Raw genomic sequence first — 25,602 nt, 5'->3', positions numbered from 1 at the left:
CAATTGACTCCTCCTAGGACACCACAGTTAAATGGTGTGGCTGAGAGGCGTAATCGAACCTTGTTAGACATGGTTCGTTCTATGATGAGTCGGGCTTCGCTTCCTATTCACTTCTGGGGGTATGCCTTAGAGACAGCCGCCCACATCCTCAATCTTGTCCCTACAAAGAAGGTTGCCAAAACACCTCACGAAATGTGGACAGGGAAAGTTCCCTCGTTAGCACATATTAAAGTCTGGGGTTGTGAAGCTTTCGTAAGACGAGAGACTCACGACAAGCTAGCAGCTAGAAGTGAGAAATGTGTTTTCATTGGTTACCCAAAGCAGTCTTTTGGATATTTGTTCTACAGGCCTAATGAGAACGTGGTCTTTGTAGCACGAAGAGGAGTCTTTCTTGAAAGAGAGCTCATATTCAAAGAGGACAGTGGGAGCACTATTGACCTTGAAGAAATTCAAGAGTCAGCCAATGAAGGAACCTTAGATGACACTAGCACTCAACCAGAGGAAACAGTTCCTGTTGAACCAATTGATAACTCATTACCTCTTAGAAGATCCACTAGGGTGAGTGTGCCACCTGAGTTGTATGGTTTTCATATTACTTCAGATGGTGACACATTCATAAGTGACAGAACACTGGTAAACTTAGATGAACCAGTCACTTATAAGGAAGCAATGGCAGGCCCAGAGGCTTCCAAGTGGAAAGAGGCAATGGACAGCGAGATTAAGTCCATGTATGACAACCAAGTTTGGAATTTGGTTGATAGTGCACCAGGTCGCAAGACAGTTGGGTGCAAATGGATCTTCAAGAAGAAGACAGACATGGATGGGAATGTGCATACATTCAAGGCTCGACTGGTTGCAAAAGGTTTTACTCAAACCCCAGGGGTTGACTATGATGAGACTTTTTCGCCAGTGGCTAAGATTAAATCTATTAGGATATTGCTCGCCATAGCTGCCTTTCATGATTATGAAATCTGGCAGATGGATGTCAAAACTGCTTTCCTTAATGGGAAGTTGGCTGAAGATGTTTACATGAGTCAGCCAGAGGGTTTTGTTGATGCAAAGTTTCCCAATAGAGTGTGCAAGCTTGAGAAATCCATTTATGGATTGAAACAAGCATCTCGCAGTTGGAATCTTTGCTTCCATGAGAAAGTAAAAGAGTTTGGTTTCTCTAGAAGTGAAGATGAGTTTTGTGTGTATATCAAGGCTAGTGGGAGTATAGTAACTTTTCTGGTGTTATATGTCGATGACATATTACTCATTGGTAACGACGTTCCAACCCTGAAAGAAGTTAAGTCTTGGCTTGGAAAGTGTTTTGCCATGAAAGACCTTGGAGAAGCTGCCTATATTCTTGGGATTAGAATATTGAGAGATAGAAAGAAGAGACTAATTGGACTTAGTCAGAGCACATACTTGGATAAGGTACTAAAGAGGTTTAGTATGGAAAATTCCAAGAAGGGAGAGCTACCTATCCAGAGCAATACCAAATTGAGTAAGACTCAATGCCCGAGTACAGATGTTGAAATAGATGACATGAGTCGTGTACCTTATGCTTCCGCTGTCGGATCGATCATGTACACTATGACATGTACTCGCCCTGATGTGACATTTGCTTTGAGCATGGTCAGTCGCTATCAGGGAAACCCAGGTAGAGCTCATTGGATAGCAGTTAAGAATATACTCAAGTATTTGCGAAGGACAAAGGACTGGGTTCTTGTGCTTGGTGGCAGTGATACTTTGAGAGTAGATGGTTACAGTGATGCCAGCTTTCAGACGGATAGAGATAACTTCCGTTCTCAGTCGGGCTGGGTATTTTTACTGAATGGAGGAGCAGTTACTTGGAAGAGTTCCAAGCAAAATACGGTGGCTGATTCTACTTGTGAATCAGAGTACATTGCAGCAAGTGAAGCGTCGAAAGAAGCAGCTTGGTTGAGGAACTTCATCGGGGATCTCGGAGTTGTTCCAACCATCCAGGAGCCTATGGAACTGTTCTGCGATAATGAAGGAGCGGTTGCCTTGACAAAGGAACCGAGAGATCATGGTAAGACCAGACATATCGACAGAAAGTACCATTTCATTAGACATAGAGTTGAAGAAGGCCATCTTATAGTAAAGAGGGTGTCATCTGAAGATAACCCAGCAGATCCCCTCACAAAGGGTCTGAGTAGGGCTAAGCATATTCAGCATGCTCGGAGCATAGGACTGAAAGATGATATTAGTTTTAGTAGTTAGATTAGTTTTTGAAACTTGTAACAAAGTAAATGTAATTGACTTTTGGTGATTAAATAATAAAGTATTATTTATAAGTTTGGCTACTACCTTTTGTCAATTGTTTATTATTGTGTTTCATTTTTGCATGTTTTACTTCCTGAATAATGAGATTATTCAAACTCCACAGTCGCTCGTACTCTTGGAAGTAAGTAGTGAATTAAGACTGTCATGAATTGTATTGCAAATTGTCTAAAGATAGACATGACAATAGAATTGCTGCAACGTTCATGAGTACTCAGAAATTCAGATTTGAGTATTGGATAAACCCTCGCTCAGAGTATTACTTCATGGAATTCATCACGAGTAATACTGAGATGATAATATCTTATAATCTTGAAACGAAGATATATGAGTTGTAATTTACAAGTCGGTTGTGCATTGGTGATACGAAAACGCATCAGTAACTTGGTGTTATAAAACGTATTGTCATGCATAATTTGATGAGTAAAAGATACAAGCATATGAGTCAACGTTTATTCGTTCCTTTTGCCCTAACAGGAAAAGCGATATCTGTGGGCCCCTCGATGATTTGGTGTTGACTTATGTGCTGCGCCCAGCCAGGACTAAATTGATGTGTTCGATTAGAAGTCCTACATCATCACAAATCAGGAATCGGGAAACATAGATTCTGGACAAACAGATTGATTACATTCCATGTCTTTTGTCTGGGGATATCAAGCAGAATGAAGGGTTATATGATCACTTATCTTAGGACACGTAACTGACTGGGTCAGAGTTCGGCAGCAGCTTTTGGAAGCTACAATTTGCTGGTCAAATTTAGAAGGCATACTAGCAATTATAGTTACAGACTTATCCAAGTGGGAGACTGTTGGATTAGGTGTCTAAGCCCATAACTATAATTGGTATGTACTTGAATTGATAGCAGCACAGTCCTTTTGGGTTGCCCTCAACCTAGCAACTGGACAAGGAAATTATGAAAGGAGAGATATTAATTTATAAGATTAATAAATTAATATATATATATATAAATGATTTATTAATATGTTAATGGATTAATATATTAATTAGAAATCATTATGTTTAATTAATTGTTAGCCAGAAATTAATCAGAATTGATTTTGGGGTTAAAAGAATTAATTATAAGGTGCAGGGACTAGTTTGCAATTATCTAATAGTTGAGTGGAAGGCTCTAGAACCCCCTTGGAAGAGGGTGGACGAAATCTTTAGGGGAAACCCTAATAATTTCGTCCATAGGGGCTTGGATAAGGCCCTTGGGTTTGCTTAGGCCCTAAGCAAAGGATAACTAGGGTTTCCCTTAAACCCTAGATCCCTCAGCTATATAAGGAGCCTCCTGGTTCATGTTTTTGGTCACTGATTTCTTTGGAAGAAACCCTAAGGCCAAAATTGCATACTCTCTCCATCCTCTCTCCTCCAAGTTTCCTTCTTGCTAGTTCTTGGGTGTGATTCCATTAGAGGCATTACATTTGTGGTGCTAAGCTTCCAAGAAGATCAAGATCAAGATCAAGAGGATTATCAATTGTTTGCTATAACAATTGAAAGGTATGTAACTCCTAAACCCTAGTTTACTATTTTCTAAAATAGCCTCTCTCCTCTAGGGTTCTTGTTTTGCAATTCAAAGTTATATGTTCAATAGTTAAAACATAGATCCAAAGTAGGTTGCATGTGAACTTAGGAATTGTTTTTCTAGTTTATTTGTTTTACCTAAAACCCATCAGTTTTGGGGGAAAGGCTATGAACCTTTTCAATAAAACCCCCTGGCTGCCTCCTTGTAACGATTTCGCTCGTGTGACGTTGGATTATCAGTCATTGTTGTCACACGGTAAATATACACAACCTCTTTTGTTTTAATTTTTCAAGCTTGAAAATAAGGAGCATCTGAATTTCCCTTTCTGTTTACTCTAGTTTTGTTTTGAGTGTAATAAGACTAAAAGTAGTAAAGTAATTTTTGTTGATTACAATTACATGTTAAAACTAATACACAATGTCTTTTCTAGCATTGGTGCTACCTTTAACACTCGTTTTAAGAGTAAAAGTGACGCAGGCTCTACGCATTCTACGTTCTTGGAATGACACGCCCGTCTTGTGCTTCTAGGACATAAGCACCATTATTATGGGCTTCCACGATTTTGTACGATCCTACTACCCAAGTGACACTGAGTTTCCCCAATGGTCCATCATGGAAAGACTCGTTCTTTCTTAGCACCCACTCTCTGAATTTGAAGTTCTTGACCCGGACTTGGCGGTTGTAACAGTTCTCGGTTCGTGATGTGTGTAACATCAATAAAATTCGAGCCAATTTAAACTTTTTAAATCATTTAAAACCATTCAGTTATTACAATTTGTTTTCAAAATAGTTTAAACATCAGAGTTCCCAGAAATCAAAATCATCAATCGAGGAAGTGTACGGTCACGCCTTTGCCTTCCCGCGGTCATCTGTTGAACCTGAAACAATAAACTGAAACTGTAAGCTCGAAGGCTTAGTGAGTTACCCCCAAAATACCAACACCATACCGATATAACCATAACATATAACATATAAGTAAACAGAACATCCATGCAGCTCGAGTCTACAATGTGACTGGTCCGCCCGCACCGGGCTTTCAGTCCACCTGGTCCACTCTCTGAGTCTACAGTATGCATAATGAGCCTTCAGCCTAACTGAACCGCCTCGTAGGGCCTACAACCTATCTGGACCGCTCCCAAGCCTTCGGCATGACTGGACCGCCTCGCAGGGCCTACAGCCTATCCGGACCGCTCGCCGAGTATGTTGGCCTACAGCACAAAGCAGGACCGCCTCAACCCAACCCCCAACCAAACAAACATGTGCACACAAATATCATATGTTAGCTCATATCATATAACAATCAAACTGATGTAACAGATCACCAATCATAGCAACATCCCAAAACCGGGATACTGACCTAACCGGTCATTAACATAACATCATCCTATAACCAGGACACCGACCTAACAAGGTCACTAAGCATAAGAATATCACCATCCTAACTACCAGGATGTAATCAATAAACATTTTATCCCATAATACGGATACAAATCCATAAAGGTTCGGCCTTGGTGCCTTAGACCCTATTGATATATTGAGGATAACTCACCTTGTAATGTTGAACTGAACCACGAAATCGCGCTCCCAAAACATTGCCCCAAAATCCAACACCTATAACCACCAATGATCTATACTCATAAATTTCCAACTCCCAAAAATGCCCCAGAAGTCAAATAGACAACCCTTGGCCAAAGTCAAAGTCAACGATCAAGATCAACAATCCACGTTGACCCGACTCGTCGAGTGCAGTCACTGACTCGTCGAGTCCTTCCAGAACTCGAGTAGTCGGGAAAACCCCCCACTGACTCATCGAGTTTCCTGCAACTCAACGAGTTCAAGCGTGTCCAAACTTTGGGAAAACCCAAGTTGACTAGCCGAGTCACCCCACTGACTCGTCGAGTCTATGCAGAAGTCCTTACACGAAAATCTTCATCGGACTCGCCGAGTTGAACATACAACTCGCCGAGTCCCTTCAGTCCACTATCCATTCCGATGTTGTTTAAGCCATTTTAAGGTTCCATATTGCAGATCCAACTTCCCAAGGCATGTTTATCACGTAAAGTTGCAAACTTTACGTGCATGCAAGGCTCTAAAGTCTTATAATGTCAAACCCAAGCTTGAAATGGACTTTCACACTTAAGGAGAGGTTCATACTTGCTAAAGCTAAGAGCTTTATGGACTTAGAGACCAAAGAGAGTTCAGATCTGAAGTTACAACTTCAGATCTTAGATCATACCCAAGAATAGCTTCTTATTATGCTAGAAAAGCCCTAATCTTTAACCAAATGAGATCCAGAATGAAACGAGGTCTAGGTAACGACTTGATACCTTCCAAAAGATGCTAACTGAGTTAGATATTAGATCCCCACACGTTCCTTGCTTCTAGCCAATTGCTCTCCAAGCTCTTCTTACAAAGATCCACCTTCACAAGCTTAAAACACACAAGAATGAAGCACACACATGGATTAGGGTTTGCTGGACTCTCAAGAGGTTGTAAGGGGGGCTGAAGGAGGCTTATGATCCTTTAAATAGGGTGCAAAACCCCGAAAATTAGGGTTTCATTCTTCAACTCCTACTCGTCGAGTCCTATCTTGGACTCGGCGAGTAGGACACTTAAACACGTGGCCCAAACTGCTCATACTCGACGAGTCAGGGCATCCAACTCGTCGAGTAGACCTTGCAACTTACGAAAATCAAAGCCATAAAATTATCACTTGAGAGTCGGGGCGTTAAAATTCTCCCCCACTTGAACTAGACTTCGTCCTCGAAGTCAGCTGCGGTGAACAACCCTGGATAGTGCTCCCGCATTTCCGGCTCCGGCTACCACGTCTACTCGGATCCTTTCCGATGTTGATACTGGTTTCCCTACATAGTTCAAGTGCTATCCGACCTGAACATCACCCAACGATACAACCGTCTACTCATCCAATATGCTCCTTCATAGCTTAACAAACTAACTTACACCGAGCCTTCGGTTTGATTGGACCGCCCACTCGGGGCCTACAGTCTCCCCGGATCGCTCGTCGAGCGTTTGACCCGACTGGGCCACACTGCTAGGCCCTCGATCAATCCAGACCACTCTGGTCCGCTAATATCCTTCCCCAGTCCTACTCTTCTACTGAACCCCTGTGCCCGCGACTTATCGTCGGCCCGCACCGGATATCTTGGCCTACTGCATAGAGCAGGACCGCCTCAGCCCGATCAAGCACAACATGCCATCTAATAGACCATCAGGATAGGATATCCACATAACACCAACAATAATCTACCATGTCGCTCCTTGTCGCCCACCACATCCATAGAATATAGTACCGCAAGCGATTACCACCAACAACATACCTACCACTACCGGTCAACCAGTACGACACTCATATCTAGCCCATATCACCTTTCAGGTTGGAATACCAATATGCCAAATCCACTTGATCATAGGGTCCGGTCATCCTCGGGATGAAATACCCTATATTGGGATACCAACATGTCGAATCAGTTCAATCATCGAGTTGAAATTCTTAGGGTTTGTTGGCCTACCGCCTCAACCCTACCGCTCCTCTCGAGCCTCCGTGCCTACGAATTTCAGTCGGCCCGCACCGAGTATATTGGCCTACTACATAGAGTAGGACCGCCTCAACCCTACCCAAATATAATGTGTCGCCATAGATCAGGAGAAAGATCTGACCCGAACGCGCTCCTACAAAAGACATAATCAACACAATCTCTATGCCCACAGCCTATGACTGTAATACCCCTACATGGTCCTCAGCGTAGGTCTGGATTGCCTCGGAGCCCACAACACGAGTCTGGTATGCCCACTCCGGCGCTCAGCTCATGACTGGAATACTCCCGATAACCTACCGACACTGCTGTCGTCACTTCAGTTGTCCCAACGCTCCATCCTGAAGATTCTCACCTCCTCCATTGCCAAAGAGGGCCTAAACAATGTCCTTCACAACACCAACAAGCGTCACAATATTGAAACCTCACCCCACACTATCCATTTGTAGAACAAGTTGCTACCCCATAACACATATATACTAACCTGATCAAATAACTAACAAAACCCACACAATGTCTTCAGCATACTCCATCAGCATGTTCAATACTTGGGGACAGACCTACTGATTGCTATAGCATAGCAGCATGCTCAATACCCGCACATAGATCTACAAACACATACAGATACTTTTCGTACACCTGAAAACCCAAGTCGTCAATACAGCCCTAAACACAAAAACTGTCCGAAATAGTAGGCTGCCTTCTGGTTGCTTCCGAAGTCCACTGAGACCTCCCCGGTCCCAACTTATCGGGAATACCGAAGTCCTGTCCGGTTGCTAAGCCAATAGTAATCTCACAGTTGCCCCACGCGACTCCTGAAGGAAACTTTGACTAGCAATAACCGCCCTATCTATATCGCCACTCATGGCTCCATCAATCCTTCTGATCCATTCGATCATAACAGCCTGACAACCTATCGCCATAGAATCAGATACGAAAAGTGAACGCTACCAGAATACTATAGTCTTACATCATGTCCGATCTCCAACGACCTACAGTTTTCCTGATTTCGATTGTGCTATGGTCTACCCACAATCTTGCGAACAGGCCCACCCTGACCTAATCATCTGAAAGAACCCGTGAATTCTACGAATCATCTCGTAGTCTCACGACACTTCCCACACCATCTGACCGCTAGTGAATGTTACGGCTACCCCCGCAGTCTTACAACACTTCCCATACTATCCGATCGCTTGTGAATGCTATGGCTACCCCCGCAGTCTTACAACACTTCCCATACTATCCGATCGCTTGTGAATGCTACGGCTACCCCCGCAGTCTTACAACACTTTTGCTCCAACACAACCGCAGTCCGATACCTTACCCTCAATCTATCAATCCAATTACCCTCAGAGTCTATCACACACTCGATTGAACGCCCGAACTGATTCCCCAAATTATGCTATCAAGCACCGAGAAGACGCGATGCACATGATGGGAAGTTTTACGTAACTCATAACTCACAACCCTCAAACCAAAAAGCCACTTAGGCCGCCTTTCTTCCTGACAAGGATGCGAAACTTATCCCAGTTTCGAAACCACTCCCGCTTCCGAATCCCGGGACGATTCTCCCCCACTTAGATTCGACTAAGACTTCACAATACATGGAAATTGGAGAATTCCCAATCTTTCTCCCTTTCCAACGATCGATCCGATAACAACCAACTCTTACCAACTAGTGCTCCATTACTAGCCAATCCCAAATCATCACACACTTCTAAGAACCAGATGAACACTTCCTGAATCCCAGTGAAACCGATAATCCCTAATGCTTTAATGATCCCACATTAAAATCTTGAAGGCCAAAGTATAGATAATCCAACTAATACCTCAGCAACGAGCTACTTCCTTTGGCGCTTTCATCCGCCAATCAATAACGGTTACTAAAACCATTGAATCCTGACAATGCTGAATCACCATCCTGTAGGACCCTGTCCGTAGACCTCCCTCATAATACCCTTCTTCCCAAGATGCTCCTAACAAGTCTCCCGCTCTCGGGCTCTAGAAATCATTTCATTCAAGGTTCGCACCTTGACTCACTCACCGGCTCAATCGTCCACAACTGAACTGCAGTAGCTGAAGCAACCTATGCACTAAACCGAGCTACAACTACTTGTTGGATATAGTGTCTAAGTCCATAACTATATTTGGTATGTACTTGACCCGACCCGGCATGGTCCATTTGGGTTGCACTTCACCCGAACAATTTATGGATAATCTTTTGAGAATAGTATAAGTTATGATTTATTAATATATTATAAGTTCTAATATATTAATATAAATCATATTATTTAATTAGTATTGATCTATAATTAATTTAGAATTAATTTAGTGATCAAAAGTATGACTAATTAAATATGGGCTTGTGTATTTATATAGTGTGGGCTAATGCTTATTTGGAATGGGCTAGGCTTGTAAGGAAAGTCCATGGATAATCCATGGAGCTTTAACCCATGGATCTCATGGAAATGAAAAGACATGGGTATTAGGGTTTACATGGATGTAACCCTAATCCACCACACTATATAAAGGAGGCTTTGGTTCTAGAAATTACACTAGTTTATGTGTGAGAACTAAGAGGGCCGATTTCAAGAAGAGGTTTTGCTATTCTCTCAAGTTTCCAAGTTTGTGGTGATTTGTGATTTCCATTTGAGGCATCCACATTATTAGTGCTAGGCTCTCAAACTCCAAGCAATCCACCACTACTAAAAGGTAAGTAACTCTACTAGCTTTATTTGATTCAAGTACCCCATGCCATGCTAGTTAGGTTGAGAACCTTGGAAAAATAGTTATTTGCATGTATCTTAGTCAAACATAGATCCAAGGTTTCTAGGGTTGCATGTACACCATAGGAGTGTTAGAATGCTCAAAACCCAACACTGCTCCCAAGACATAATCTACAATCCCAAAAGTGCAATAGATCGCACAATCAATCCTTACCACCTGATACAAGAGATCCAAGGCAAACCGGACCTCACAAAATACTTATGCCACCTCGACCCACCTGAACTCACCGGCGCTGAAATAAAGTCGCCAATCCCTGCAACCAATTGACCCCGAGCTGAAATACAACCTGATCCTGAGGTCACAAGCCTGCTCACTCCTTCGAGCTCGAAAACTGAAAGGGCACAATCCTTGCCCTATAAAACGACAGCCCAATCCATGAATTAACCACTCCGCTTCCAGCTGCCAAAACCCCAGCTGAACATAATCATCACTCCTTTCCAGAGTCCCCGCGACTCACATTCTGGCCTCGAGCAAAACTCCCGAAGCCTCAAATCCATATACTCCTGTGATAGCCACTCCCGCTCAGCCCGCGGAAAATAATGAGTACATAATACCTCCCTGATCTCAAGTAACTGCAGCCCTCCGCTCATCAGAATATGTCCCAATACTGGGAAGCTCGACCAGCTCCTCCCCTTGTTGTCGTTACAGCTGCTAAAGCTGCCGCGGCAACCGTCTCGGCAATGGCTGCATAGCGCTAGTCAAAATACTCAACCATGGCGGTCTCAATAGACCCAACATCTCCGGAAACTACCCCCAGAAAATCTTGATCACCTCCTCCCGGATGATCTCACTAACACGATCCACTGAAAATGCTGGCCTATCCTGGCTGCCCGCTCCCGATCCTAACCTGGATCCGGCCTCAACACGTCTCGTAACCACCATTCTGGTAAAACACCAGAAAGATCTCTGATAACCCATATAATGATAAGGGACCAACTCCCAACCCAATCCTAGGGGTTGTGACTTCCTTGCTACGCGTATGGGCCCTGTGCTTTCAGTAGTACGGGCCCATACTACCTTCCACACCTACCTATATTTGTCTCAAGTATCATCACAACGCCTTAACAATATATATAATCATAGCGAGCGCTCAATCCTCACTCCTAGAGGAATGCTAAATATCTCGTAACTGGCCTCCCGACCTCTCTCTACCCACCCATCCATGAAACATCCACCGACCCTGCAGCACTAGTGTATGCTAACCATACATAACCCTGGACCCTATAGACTTTCGAATATCTGATCCTACCCTAAGCCCTAATCAATAAGAACATAACATAATGCCAAATCAAACATTCTGGGGCTATAAGATCTTAATTATGTACAGCTGCGATACATACACTAGTAACTATAGTAATGATGTCAATCTCATATAAAGAAAACCCTAGGCTAGTAGGCATCATGTAATCAGGCAATTCTATCATGCAATTCTTGAAGATCCCTAGCCTAGCACTAGCATGATGTTCTATCATATCACATAATCAAATAACCGTATGGTATTTTGGGCTCTACTTACTGGTTCCGGCTGATCGCACACTTGCATCCTCCTTTACTTATTTTGAAAACCATTTAAAAATCATTTTGAAAATCTTTCCTTGATTTGAGACTGGATTCACACGAGTGTTCCTCCAATTCACTCAAACCAAGGCTTTGATACCAACTTGTAACATCCATAAAATTCGATCCAATTTAAACTTTTTAAATCATTTAAAACCATTCAGTTATTACAATTTGTTTTCAAAATAGTTTAAACATCAGAGTTCCCAGAAATCAAAATCATCAATCGAGGAAGTGTACGGTCACGCCTTCGCATTCCCGCGGTCATCCGTTGAACCTGAAGCAATAAAATGAAACTGTAAGCTCGAAGGCTTAGTGAGTTACCCCCAAAATACCAACTCCATACCGATATAACCATAACATATAACATATAAGTAAACAGAACAACCATGAAACTCGAATCTACAATGTGACTGGTCTGCCCGCACCGGGCCTTCAGTCCACCTGGTCCACTCTCTGAGTCTACAGTATGCATAATGAGCCTTCAGCCTGACTGGACCGCCTCGCAGGGCCTACAACCTATCTGGACCGCTCCCAAGCCTTCTGCATGACTGGACCGCCTCGCAGGGCCTACAGCCTATCCGGACCGCTCGCCGGGTATGTTGGCCTACAGCACAAAGCAGGACCGCCTCAACCCAACCCCCAACCAAACAAACATGTGCGCACAGATATCATACGCTAGCTCATATCATATAACAATCAAACTGATGTAACAGATCACCAATCATAGCAACATCCCAAAACCGGGATACTGACCTAACCGGTCACTAACATAACATCATCCTATAACCAGGACACCGACCTAACCAGGTCACTAAGCATAAGCATATCACCATCCTAACTACCAGGATGTAAACAATAAACATATTATGCCATAACCTGGTTTGTTTTCTTGATACTCGATGCTATTAGTAAAAAAAAATACTTTTTAGCCTGTTTTGGATTAGAATTATTACCACAAAGTTTTTTTTATTCATAAAACTTGATTTTGATGTAATGGTAATGTTTATTCTCATCCAAATAAATGTTTATTATCAAAATTTCAAGTTTTTTTTATGTGGTTTATTTATGTTCTTGAAATTTTTGATATGAACATTCATAAACATATGAGTTTAGAAGATCATAGAAATTATGTGCTAATAATTGATTAGATTAATTCTTGATCTTTATGTGTTTTAATGGAGTCCATAACTAGTTCTTAAGTTATGGATAACCAAAAGTCACATTTATAAATAACCATTAAAAGAACACATAGGTTACAAAAAATGAAGAGTCTTCATTTTTAATAACCATTAACTCATAAGTTATGAGAAATGAAAAGTTTTGAAAGTTTACAAAACTTGCCCTCAAGTTTTGGAACATGTAAAGTCATATTAAAAACTTTAGTTCCAACCCCTAGAATTTTAAAAGTTAAAATTCAACCCGTATACTTTATAATATTATAAGTTTAATAATATTTATATATGTATAAGAACAAACTCGTCTTACCATTACTAGGCCTCATTCATGAAGCCGATCTATAAGGGGGGTATAAGGTTGTTGCCTATAAAATGGCAACTTAATGGGTGTCCACTCTCACCCACCGCTTCCTTGATCGGTGGAGGCTCGTTAGCCGAAAAGGTAGGACAAGGACTATAATTCTCATTTAAAAGTATGATGAATAAAATAATTTTATAATTCCCAATCTTAGTTACTTTAGGAAAAATGTGAATAAGGTGCTAACCTATGAAATTACACTTTGCACTTTGCTTAAGACGGTTAGTGGAGCGCGTATGGTTAACCGGCACACTAGCTAGACTTAACAAGGTAGGCAAAGGGTAACTTAATGTTTATCATAGTATCGATGGAGCGCGTGTGGTTAACCGGCACATCGATTGAGGGGTAAACATTAAGGGTACCAAGTAATTTGCATGGTTACTTTACACCTTGTTTTGTGATCCCCGGCATCCCAGTCACAAAACCTGAAGGGCACACTCAAGATTGAAAAACTAACATGCTCCCGAATGTCAGCTCGTAGCATGTCATGGTAGCGGGTCCTCCTCATGTCCTCATCACCCGCATACTGGGGCACCAGTAACGCCCTCTCCCGGAACTTGGCGGTGATCTCCGCCACAGTCTCCGTGGTCTGCCTTATATCCAAGAATTCCCTGGCTAACTGCTGGAGCTCCACTGCAGGCGCGAACTCCGCTCTGAACCGGGTCACAAAGTCTGACCACGTCATAGCCTCAACAGCCGAGGCTCCCAGAGAGTCACCAACCGACTCCCACCAATCCCTAGCCCGGTCCCTCAGACATCCTGCTGCAAATCGTACCTTCGACCCCTCAGGGCAGAAGCTGGTCAGCTGTGCAGACTCAATGTCTGCAATCCATCGTCTGGCAGCAATGGGGTCCTTCGCCCCATGGAAATCTGGCGCACCACTGCCCCTGAAGTCCTTAAAGGACAGCGTGCGAGATCCTGACTGGCCAGATGTCATGTCACTCCTGAACGCCCTGAGGCGGTCCTCCATCAGCTCAACTATCCCTTCCTTGATCGACCCGAAAATGATGGGGGTCGACTCAAGGATGTCTCTGGTGATCTCTGACGCGATGAACTCGCTTAGCCTCTCATCTACTGGCTCAGAACCTGATCCCGAACCCGATCCCTCTCCTGAACTGCCAACTGCTGGCCTCGGACGTAGTACCACCATTCTGCAATACATAACGACAACCGTCAGTGATACTGATACCTCTTGAGGGATCACATATACTACAAGTTCCCTGGTCTTGCCTCAGCCTTCCTCGATTCAAGTACGGATCCTCTGCTTTCAGTAGTACGGGCCCATACTACCTTCCACATCTATCCGTACTTTCCTCAAGAACCGCCTCGACTCCACCAAGTCCCTTCCACTACTACTGCTGATCTCATGCTAATGTCGTCCTAGGCTTGCCCTAGGTAATCACCGACCCACTCTCCGCCATCAGCTGCATAAGAAGTCCCTGTTTTCTTCCCCTAACTAGCTCGCGGATACTATTACATATTACTCAGACTAGATAATTATTCGAATGAGGGATCCTACCCTACAACAGTTGGACTCAAACAAGAGCTGCGAAATAGAGCTAGACCCAACCTTCTGAAATTATTTAGTCCTTGCAATAAGCAACTTAACATATTCGTTTACTAGTTAGTGAAAGACAACTAGAACTCCTAAAAGCACATAGCAAGCAGCATTCGGGCCTCGAGTACCCATAATCAAGTATATACTACTCTGGCTATCATACCCACTATTCTGTACTAGCATGCAGTTCTCAATAATCTGGTACACATATAACAGGCACATAAGGCATCCTTCCTAGATCCTTAGTCCTAATCTAGCATGTTGTTCTACTGAAACTGAGACTGGTAATCATAACATAAACTTGTATGGGTACTTTGGGGAATACTTACTTGAGCTCGGCCGGTCGCGCACATCACACACTTGTTCTTTCTCAAAAACTCTTCTGTCTTATTCTTTAGAAAACCATTTTCTTAAATAAATTCTTTTGATCCCTCGATTTGAGTCCAGACACCCCCGAAGGTGTGTCCGAATCCCTCAAACCAGGGCTCTGATACCAACTTGTAACAACCCAATTTTCGCGTCCAAAAATTTCATTTTTAAATCAATACTTTGGAAAACATTTGTGAATAAACATCGTTTGATCATATCATTTCATAAACATATTTCGTGTCTGAAAACCAAAACATAAAACAACCATAATGTCAGAGTACAAAATCCCAGAATATCTCATGGTGCGGAAAACAATGTGCGTGTATGATGTGCCGCTACCGCGCCAGCTCCTTCCCCTTCGATGAAGAGGTACCTGAAAACAAAACTGTAAACTGTAAGCACGAAGCTTAGTGAGTTCCCCCATCGTACCACATACCATACAATCACATAACATACAAATACTGTCAGGCATATCTGGGTGCCCGACCTACCCCTTCGGTCCTTTCGACCGGATACTGCCTAGCATATCTGGGTGCTGGCCTCCCCTTCGGTCCTTTCGACCAGATACTGCCTAACATATCTGGGTGCTGGCCTCCCCTTCGGTCCTTTCGACCGGATAACGCCTAGCATATCTGGGTGCTGGCCTCCCCTTCGGTCCTTTCGACTGGATACTGGGGACTATTTCACCCCTCTACTACTACCACATAACATGTATCACATAATCACATTCTATCTAACATGACTGGGCATGACTACCCCTTCGGCCCTGTCGACCGGTGATCTCGGGGACTATCTCCCCTACAGCTACTAGCATATAACATATCATACTTGCACATAACATATCAGGTAATAGCAAACCTAGATGATATCACAAAGACCATCATCTAACATACGTCTCCTACTAGTGGGCCGGAATTGTGGCCTTAGACCCACCGCTACTGGAAGGCAACTCACCTTGTACGAGTAGCTGCTGATAATCTGTGCGGGAAACCTCCGTCCGCTGCTGCTCTGGAAATCCTCCGGCTACAATCCCCATACACACTTAATTAGAACTGATATCTACTTTTAGGGTAAAATGACCATTTTACCCCTAACCAAGTCCAAGTCAAAAGTCAACTTCTAGTTGACCGGACTCGCCGTGTTGGGCCGTCAACTCGTCGAGTCCCTCACCCTTTACTCGTCCTCATCCATGACCCTACTCGTCGAGTTGGGCCGTCAACTCGACGAGTTCTTCTCTCATATGAACATTACATGAAAACTCATCCGACTCGCCGAGTTGATGAACGACTCGTCGAGTTCACCTTCATCTGATGAACAAGTTCTGTCCATGACTCGCCGAGTTGATGAACAACTCGTCGAGTTCATCTTCATCCTTAAGAAGATTGCCTTGGACTCGCCGAGTCTGTTCTAGCACTCGCCGAGTCCCATGAACTCCAGGTCTAAATCACGTCCAATGCATTCGGTAACTCTTTCTGTCCGGTTACAAACCTTCTAACACTCAACTGGGTCCCTTTGACCCTCAACAGATATAGGGCTCAAAGCCTCGGACTCGTCGAGTCCAAGAATGGACTCGCCGGGTTGGTCACGTCAACACTCTAAATCTTTGATTTCTGATGTACAACCTTTGATCAAAAGATAGATCCAAGCTTCTATAATCGATCTAGCACGTAAAGTTACAAACTTTACGTGCTTGCATGGGACTTTGAGCTCAAAAAGACATAAAACAAGCTCCTATAGTGCATGGGACCTTTCATGGGTGCAAAAGCAACCCAAATCTTCCTAGTGACTCCTTTAATGATGTGATTCAGAAGCTTAAACCTCCAACCATGTTTGCAAACATGGTTGGCCACCAAAAATGGCGTATAAAAGCCCTAAATCTTCCCGAAAAGGGATCTAACAAATGAAAGAGCAAGGTTACAGCTTTTTACCTTCAATGAACTGTAGAAGGTGCACAAACTCGGGTTCCCTTGGTCTTTACGTGCTTTCTCAAGCCTTTCTCCTTCCTTCTTAAGATCACAAGCACCAAAATCCACCAACAAGGCTTAGATTGCTTCAATAACGGCTAGGGTTTCAATGAGAGGTGTTTGGGAGCATAAAGGGGCGATGGAGGCTGCATAAGGTCGTTTAAATAGGGTACAAACCCTTGGATTAGGGTTTTTGTCCAGACAGCGTCTACTCGCCGAGTCCGGGACCCGACTCGTCGAGTCCATCACTTAAATCTCGCATTCCGTCCCGCTTCTACTCGGCGAGTTGGTCCTTCAGCTCGCCGAGTCCAAGGCCAAAAATGCAAAATATTTAAAGAATTAATAAAAAGAATACGTACCAAGAACCAGGTGCTACAAATCTCCCCCACTTATTTTAGACTTCGTCCTCGAAGTCTGCTGCTCGTTCCTGAAACAGCTCGGGGTAATGCTCTATCATCTCGTCCACCGGCTCCCAAGTCCACTCCGACCCCTTCCGGTGCTGCCATTGCACCTTCACGAGTTCCACTCTTTTGTTCCTGAGATCCTTCGACTTCCGGTCAAGGATCGCTACAGGCCGCTCGATGTAATTCAGGCTGTCATCAACCTGAATGTCCTCCAAGGGTACCACTGCTGAGTCGTCCACCAGGCACTTTCGCAGCTGGGAGATGTGGAAAGTGCTGTGGATCTGACTGAGTTCGGCTGGCAGATCCAGCCTGTACGCCACCTTGCCCACCCGGGCTACAACCCTGAACGGTCCAATGTACCTTGAGCCCAACTTGCCCCGCTTCCTGAATCGAATGACGCCTTTCCAAGGCGACACTTTCAGGAGAACCATATCTCCGACCTGGAACTCCAGGTCTGAACGACGCTTGTCGGCATAACTTTTCTGCCGACTCTGAGCAGTCTGAAGCCTGCTCCTGACCTGCTGAATCCTCTCCGTCGTCTTGAGCACCACTTCGGTGCTCCCCATGACCCTCTGGCCAACCTCGCCCCAGCATATCGGGGTCCTGCACCTCCTCCCATATAACATATCAAAGGGAGGACGATCAATACTCGTGTGGTAGCTGTTGTTGTAGGAGAACTCGGCCAACGGGAGGTAGGTATCCCAACTACCACCAAAATCTAACACACACGCCCGCAGCATATCTTCCAGAGTCTGGATGGTCCGCTCGCTCTGGCCATCCGTCTGCGGGTGAAAGGCGGTGCTGAAATGCAGACGAGTACCCAACTCGTCGTGGAATTTCTTCCAAAACCTGGAAGTGAACCGAACATCCCTGTCAGAAATCACGAAGACCGGCACCCCGTGCTGCACCACCACCTCCCTGATGTAGATATCGTCCAATTTCTCGGCCGAGATGCTCTCCTGAATCGGGATAAAGTGGGCGCTCTTGGTCAACCGATCCAAGATGACCCATATGGAATCCACTCCCCGCGCGGTCCTGGGAAGCTTGGTGATGAAATCCATAGTAATATCTTCCCACTTCCACAGGGGAATATCCAACGGCTGCATCTTGCTGTGTGGCCTCTGGTGCTCGGCCTTGACCTTCCTGCAGGTCAAGCACCGCTCCACATACCATGCTACATCCCGCTTCATGCAGGGCCACCAATAATCAAGACGAAGATCCCTATACATCTTCGTCGCCCCGGGATGAATGGAGAATCGGGATTTGTGCGCCTCCTCCATCAGAACATGGCGCACGCCTCCGAGGTATGGAACCCACACCCTACGGTGTAAAGTCAATAATCCCCTGCTGTCATAGTCGAAGGAGGAAACCTGACCCACTATACGCTCACTCTTCCGATGTTCCTCCTTCATAGCCTCCTGCTGGGCCTCTCGGATCTGCTCCAATAACGGGGTCACTACTGTCATCCGCATGCAGATATCTTTGATCGGTGCCGCCTTGCGGCTAAGTGCATCGGCCACCACGTTGGCCTTCCCCGGGTGGTAAAGGATCTCGCAATCGTAATCCTTCACCACGTCCAACCACCGACGCTGCCTCATGTTTAGATTCGGCTGATCCATGAGGTACCTCAAGCTCTTGTGGTCCGTGTAAATCGTACAACGAACCCCATAGAGGTAATGACGCCAAATCTTCAGGGCGAACACAACAACCCCCAGCTCCAAATCATGCGTCGGGTAGTTCGCCTCGTGAGGCTTCAGCTGCCTCGAAGCGTAAGCAATGACATGCCCTCTCTGCATCAATACTGCGCCCAATCCCGAGATGGACGGATCACAGTACACAACGAGATCCTCCATGCCCTCTGGCAGGGCTAAGATTGGCGCCTCGCACAATCTCTGCCTCAGTGTCTCGAATGCAGCCTGCTGCTTAGGCCCCCAACGAAAGACCACGACATTCCTCGTTAGCCTGGTCAGGGGCAAGGCTATCTTGGAGAAATCCTGGATGAATCTCCGATAGTAGCCAGCTAATCCCAGGAAACTCCGAATCTCAGATGGAGACCTCGGAACCTCCCATCTCATCACGGCCTCAACTTTGGCCGGATCTACCGAAATCCCGTTCTGGTTGACAAGGTGCCCAAGAAACTGCACCTTGCGCAACCAGAACTCACACTTGGAGTACTTAGCATACAAGCTCTCCCTCCTCAAAGTCTCCAGAACCTCTCGCAGATGCTCCTCATGCTGCTCTCGCGTCTTGGAGTAAACCAAGATATCGTCGATAAACACTATCACAGACCGGTCTAACATCGGTCTACACACGCGGTTCATGAGGTCTATGAACGCGGCAGGAGCATTGGTGAGCCCGAAAGGTATCACCACGAACTCATAGTGGCCATAACGTGTCCGAAACGCCGTCTTCTGCACATCCTCCTCTCTGACCCTCATCTGATGATACCCTGAACGCAAATCAATCTTGGAGAACCAAGATGCTCCCTGTAGCTGGTCAAAGAGGTCGTCAATCCTCGGGAGTGGGTAACGGTTCTTCACCGTTACCTTGTTCAGCTCCCGGTAGTCTATGCACATACGGTGTGACCCATCCTTCTTCTTGACAAACAGGATCGGGGCTCCCCAAGGTGAACTACTCGGCCTGATAAATCCCTTGTCTAGCAGCTCCTGCAGCTGCGTAGACAACTCCTGCATCTCGGGAGGAGCCAACCGGTACGGCGCCTTGGCAATCGAGGCCGCACCAGGAACCAAATCGATCCTGAACTCCACCTGACGCTCTGGAGGTATCCCAGGAAGCTCCTCTGGGAACACATCTGCGTAATCTCGCACCACCGGAACCTCGCTCACCATCGCCTTACCCGCCTCTCGGGTATCCATAACATACGCGACATACCCGGTGCAGCCCTGCAGAAGGTAGCGCCTAGCTCTCGCTGCTGAACATACAGCTGGTCCTGACTGTGGCCTCTCACCCTGAACTACCAACTCTCCCCCACTTGGGGTCCTGATCCGCACCAGCTGCTGTGCGCAATCTATCACCGCCCCATTAGGGCTCAGCCAATCCATGCCTATAATCACCTTGTTCCCTCTCAACGGAATAGGAACCAAGTCTACCAAGTAGCGCTCCTCGAATAACCGCAACACATAATCTCGGAATACCGCCGATGCTCGCACCGATCGGTCATCAGCAATCTCTACCTCTAAAGGGCAATCCAACATGCCCGAAGGCTTAGGAAACTTCTTGCTAAGCGCAAGAGAGACAAATGATCGGGTAGCACCCGAATCAAACAATACCTGCACTGGGATTCCGTTCACATGGAACGATCCTAAATGGAGCACATACATCACATAACCAAAATCACAGCAGCGAATCATAAAAACATAAATAAGAAGTCATACCTGTCACCACATCGGGTGCAACACGTGCCTCCTCGGCAGTCAACTGAAATGCCCGACTCCTCACCACTGGAGCCTCTGCCTTGCCCTGCCGGCCATCCGTAATCCGCAGGGTCGCTGGAGCTGGCGCCTTCACTGGCGCTGCTGCTGTCAACTGGGGGCAGTTGGCCTTCTTGTGGCCCCTCTGGTTGCAGTGGAAACACAGCAACTCAGACGTCGAAAAGACAGGTGCAGGGGCGGTACAATCCCTGCTAAAATGCCCCGTCTTTCCGCACTTGTAGCAGCCCGACGATCCCAATCTACACGCCCCCTCATGTGCCTTGCCGCATTTCCTACAGCGGCCTCGGCTCTGTTGGCCTTTCGGCCCAGCATCTGATCCCTTGGGCTTCTTCCCCGAAGCCCCTGTAACCTGCCCCTCCTATGTCTTCCTCTTCCGGATATGCTCCAGGTCAATCTCCCTCTCCCTTGCCCTGGCAATCATGGAATCCAGGGTAGGGCAAGCTGAAAAACTAACACGCTCCCGAATGTCAGCTCGTAGCATGTCATGGTAGCGGGTCCTCCTCATGTCCTCATCACCCGCATACTGGGGCACCAGTAACGCCCTCTCCCAGAACTTGGCGGTGATCTCCGCCACAGTCTCCGTGGTCTGCCTCATATCCAAGAATTCCCTGGCTAACTGCTGGAGCTCCACTGCAGGCGCGAACTCCGCTCTGAACCGGGTCACAAAGTCTGACCATGTCATAGCCTCAACAGCCGAGGCTCCCAGAGAGTCACCAACCGACTCCCACCAATCCCTAGCCTGGTCCCTCAGACATCTTGCTGCAAATCGTACCTTCGACCCCTCAGGGCAGAAGCTGGTCAGCTGTGCAGACTCAATGTCTGCAATCCATCGTCTGGCAGCAATGGGGTCCTTCGCCCCATGGAAATCTGGCGCACCACTGCCCCTGAAGTCCTTAAAGGACAGCGTGCGAGATCCTGACTGGCCAGATGTCATGTCACTCCTGAACGCCCTGAGGCGGTCCTCCATCAGCTCAACTATCCCTTCCTTGATCGACCCGAAAATGATGGGGGTCGACTCAAGGATGCCTCTGGTGATCTCTGACGCGATGAACTCGCTTAGCCTCTCATCTACTGGCTCAGAACCTGATCCCGAACCCGATCCCTCTCCTGAACTGCCAACTGCTGGCCTCGGACGTAGTACCACCATTCTGCAATACATAACGACAACCGTCAGTGATACTGATACCTCTTGAAGGATCACATATACTACAAGTTCCCTGGTCTTGCCTCAGCCTTCCTCGATTCAAGTACGGATCCTCTGCTTTCAGTAGTACGGGCCCATACTACCTTCCACATCTATCCGTACTTTCCTCAAGAACCGCCTCGACTCCACCAAGTCCCTTCCACTACTACTGCTGATCTCATGCTAATGTCGTCCTAGGCTTGCCCTAGGTAATCACCGACCCACTCTCCGCCATCAGCTGCATAAGAAGTCCCTGTTTTCTTCCCCTAACTAGCTCGCGGATACTATTACATATTACTCAGACTAGATAATTATTCGAATGAGGGATCCTACCCTACAACGGTTGGACTCAAACAAGAGCTGCGAAATAGAGCTAGACCCAACCTTCTGAAATTATTTAGTCCTTGCAATAAGCAACTTAACATATTCGTTTACTAGTTAGTGAAAGACAACTAGAACTCCTAAAAGCACATAGCAAGCAGCATTCGGGCCTCGAGTACCCATAATCAAGTATATACTACTCTGGCTATCATACCCACTATTCTGTACTAGCATGCAGTTCTCAATAATCTGGTACACATATAACAGGCACATAAGGCATCCTTCCTAGATCTTTAGTCCTAAGCTAGCATGTTGTTCTACTGAAACTGAGACTGGTAATCATAACATAAACTTGTATGGGTACTTTGGGGAATACTTACTTGAGCTCGGCCGGTCGCGCACATCACACACTTGTTCTTTCTCAAAAACTCTTCTGTCTTATTCTTTAGAAAACCATTTTCTTAAAAAAATTCTTTTGATCCCTCGATTTGAGTCCAGACACCCCCGAAGGTGTGTCCGAATCCCTCAAACCAGGGCTCTGATACCAACTTGTAACAACCCAATTTTCGCGTCCAAAAATTTCATTTTTAAATCAATACTTTGGAAAACATTTGTGAATAAACATCGTTTGATCATATCATTTCATAAACATATTTCGTGTCTGAAAACCAAAACATAAAACAACCATAATGTCAGAGTACAAAATCCCAGAATATCTCATGGTGCGGAAAACAATGTGCGTGTATGATGTGCCACTACCGCGCCAGCTCCTTCTCATTCGATGAAGAGGTACCTGAAAACAAAACTGTAAACTGTAAGCACGAAGCTTAGTGAGTTCCCCCATCGTACCACATACCATACAATCACATAACATACAAATACTGTCAGGCATATCTGGGTGCCCGACCTACCCCTTCGGTCCTTTCGACCGGATACTGCCTAGCATATCTGGGTGCTGGCCTCCCCTTCGGTCCTTTCGACCGGATACTGCCTAACATATCTGGGTGTTGGCCTCCCCTTCGGTCCTTTCGACCGGATAACGCCTAGCATATCTGGGTGCTGGCCTCCCCTTCGGTCCTTTCGACCGGATACTGGGGACTATTTCACCCCTCTACTACTACCACATAACATGTATCACATAATCACATTCTATCTAACATGACTGGGCATGACTACCCCTTCGGCCCTGTCGACCGGTGATCTCGGGGACTATCTCCCCTACAGCTACTAGCATATAACATATCATACTTGCACATAACATATCAGGTAATAACAAACCTAGATGATATCACAAAGACCATCATCTAACATACGTCTCCTACTGGTGGGCCGGCATTGTGGCCTTAGACCCACCGCTACTGGAAGGCAACTCACCTTGTACGAGTAGCTGCTGATAATCTGTGCGGGAAACCTCCATCCGCTGCTGCTCCGGAAATCCTCCGGCTACAATCCCCATAAACACTTAGTTAGAACTGATATCTACTTTTAGGGTAAAATGACCATTTTACCCCTAACCAAGTCCAAGTCAAAAGTCAACTTCTAGTTGACGGGACTCGCCGAGTTGGACCGTCAACTCGTCGAGTCCCTCACCCTTTACTCATCCTCATCCATGACCCCACTCGTCGAGTTGGGCCGTCAACTCGACGAGTTCTTCTCTCATATGAACATTACATGAAAACTCATCCGACTCGCCGAGTTGATGAACGACTCGTCGAGTTCACCTTCATCTGATGAACAAGTTCTGTCCATGACTCGCCGAGTTGATGAACAACTCGTCGAGTTCATCTTCATCCTTAAGAAGATTACCTTGGACTCGCCGAGTCTGTTCTAGCACTCGCCGAGTCCCATGAACTCCAGGTCTAAATCACGTCCAATGCATTAGGTAACTCTTTCTGTCCGGTTACAAACCTTCTAACACTCAACTGGGTCCCTTTGACCCTCAACAGATATAGGGCTCAAAGCCTCGGACTCGTCGAGTCCAAGAATGGACTCGTCGAGTCCAAGAATGGACTCGTCGGGTTGGTCACGTCCACACTCTAAATCTTTGATTTCTGATGTACAACCTTTGATCAAAAGATAGATCCAAGCTTCTATAATCGATCTAGCACGTAAAGTTACAAACTTTACGTGCTTGCATGGGACTTTGAGCTCAAAAAGACATAAAACAAGATCCTATAGTGCATGGGACCTTTCATGGGTGCAAAAGCAACCCAAATCTGCCTAGTGACTCCTTTAATGATGTGATTCAGAAGCTTAAACCCCCAACCATGTTTGCAAACTTGGTTGGCCACCAAAAATGGCTTATAAAAGCCCTAAATCTTCTCGAAAAGGGATCTAACAAATGAAAGAGCAAGGTTACAGCTTTTTACCTTCAATGAACTGTAGAAGGTGCACAAACTCGGGTTCCCTTGGTCTTTACTTGTTTCCTCAAGCCTTTCTCCTTCCTTCTTAAGATCACAAGCACCAAAATCCACCAACAAGGCTTAGATTGCTTCAATAACGGCTAGGGTTTCAATGAGAGGTGTTTGGGAGCATAAAGGGGCGATGGAGGCTGCATAAGGTCGTTTAAATAGGGTGCAAACCCTTGGATTAGGGTTTTTGTCCAGACAGCGTCTACCCGCCGAGTCCGGGACCCGACTCGTCGAGTCCATCACTTAAATCTCGCGTTCCGTCCCGCTTCTACTCGGCGAGTTGGTCCTTCAGCTCGCCGAGTCCAAGGCCAAAAATGCAAAATATTTAAAGAATTAATAAAAAGAATACGTACCAAGAACCAGGTGCTACAGTCATTCACCTACCTTCAAATATTTTATAGCTTGGATTACGGCATCCCTCTTCCAAGTTATAAAATATTGTGTTGGGTCCTAGCCTTAATATTTCATATTGGGTGTTATATTAAGGACTTAAATCAACTATCTTGATTATCTCCAAAAAGATGTCTGGTTTAGACAATTATGATCTTCCCAAAAAACTCTTGGAATAAGCTTTCCTAATGAAAATGATGTCCTGTGACTGGATCATGGAAATCATACTTCAATTCCTCCACCTCCTCCAATTATTCTCCCTAACCCACAAGTTTAAGTTCACTCAAACCCTATTGGCAAGA

Source organism: Lactuca virosa, chromosome 9 (assembly GCF_052849685.1).
Source record: "Lactuca virosa cultivar CGN04683 chromosome 9, Lactuca_virosa_CGN04683_v6, whole genome shotgun sequence".
In the NCBI taxonomy this organism is placed as follows: Eukaryota; Viridiplantae; Streptophyta; class Magnoliopsida; order Asterales; family Asteraceae; genus Lactuca; species Lactuca virosa.
The sequence above is the reverse complement of the archived record's forward strand: the minus strand, read 5'-3'. Positions refer to the sequence as shown.